This window comes from Bombus vosnesenskii, unplaced genomic scaffold (genome assembly GCF_011952255.1).
Source record: "Bombus vosnesenskii isolate JDL3184/JDL3185 unplaced genomic scaffold, Bvos_JDL3184-5_v1.1 scf7180000016217, whole genome shotgun sequence".
In the NCBI taxonomy this organism is placed as follows: domain Eukaryota; kingdom Metazoa; phylum Arthropoda; class Insecta; order Hymenoptera; family Apidae; genus Bombus; species Bombus vosnesenskii.
The window spans coordinates 15966-16824 of NW_022884320.1; the positions used below are offsets into that span (position 1 = coordinate 15966).

General features: G+C 43.5%; 1 pseudogene; it reads right to left on the minus strand.

Moving 5' to 3' along the window:
- Nucleotides 1-502: 502 nt before the first annotated feature.
- LOC117241603 lies at nucleotides 503-620 on the minus strand (annotated as a pseudogene).
- Nucleotides 621-859: the final 239 nt, after the last annotated feature.

The window sequence follows — 859 nt, forward strand, 5'->3', positions numbered from 1 at the left end:
AACAGTAAATCAAATCAAACACCGGAGGCAACAATCACATGGAAATAGTAATCAAAATCTACGTAATGATAATATACCAAATCAACAATCAAGATGCACAACCCGTCATCCGGAAGCCGACGCTACTCACCGCGTGTCAATGCAAGGGAGAAAAACAACAAACAAAACATATCTTATTAAATAAAATATAAGAATATAGACAAAATCACCCCAATAAAATAACACCCGCTGGGAACACATTTAGGCATATATGCACACATGAATAAATAAGGCACTGTTACCAAGTAAAGTCAAAATCTACACACGGAGCATCAGGATACATTTCACGAAACCTATCTAAACACCATGAGAGTACTTCAGGACAAGTACCCCCCTTGATCTGAGGAATGGTGGCGAAGGAAAGCCTCCAACACTTGATCAGGAATCTCCTCTGAGAAACGAACCTTCGCGCTGACATCCGTATCAACCACCGCATGGGGGGCGCGGCGGGCCCAGCGCGCTCTGCCAACGCCACACGGAATCCCAGGCGATCACCCATCCAAGTACTATCCGTGCCCGGCGCTGCTTAACTTTCGTGATCTAACGGGAACGAGTGCACTCAGCGCGGCCAGGGCATTGCCTACTTTCGCTTGAACTGGAATGCATTTAACTATATGTACTGCTTCTCCTGCGACCAAAGCCATGTGTCCTGGAGTTTTGGTTATTGCATACGCAAATTCATCAGGTAATATAGTTACTAGACTGAATGCATTCTCTATTATTTTCTTTTCCGAGATGCATCTTAGTGTCAATATATCCTGATAGAGTGCCGTTATTTGTCTTCTGACAGTTTTTCTACGTAAATGAATTTTGAGTTAAC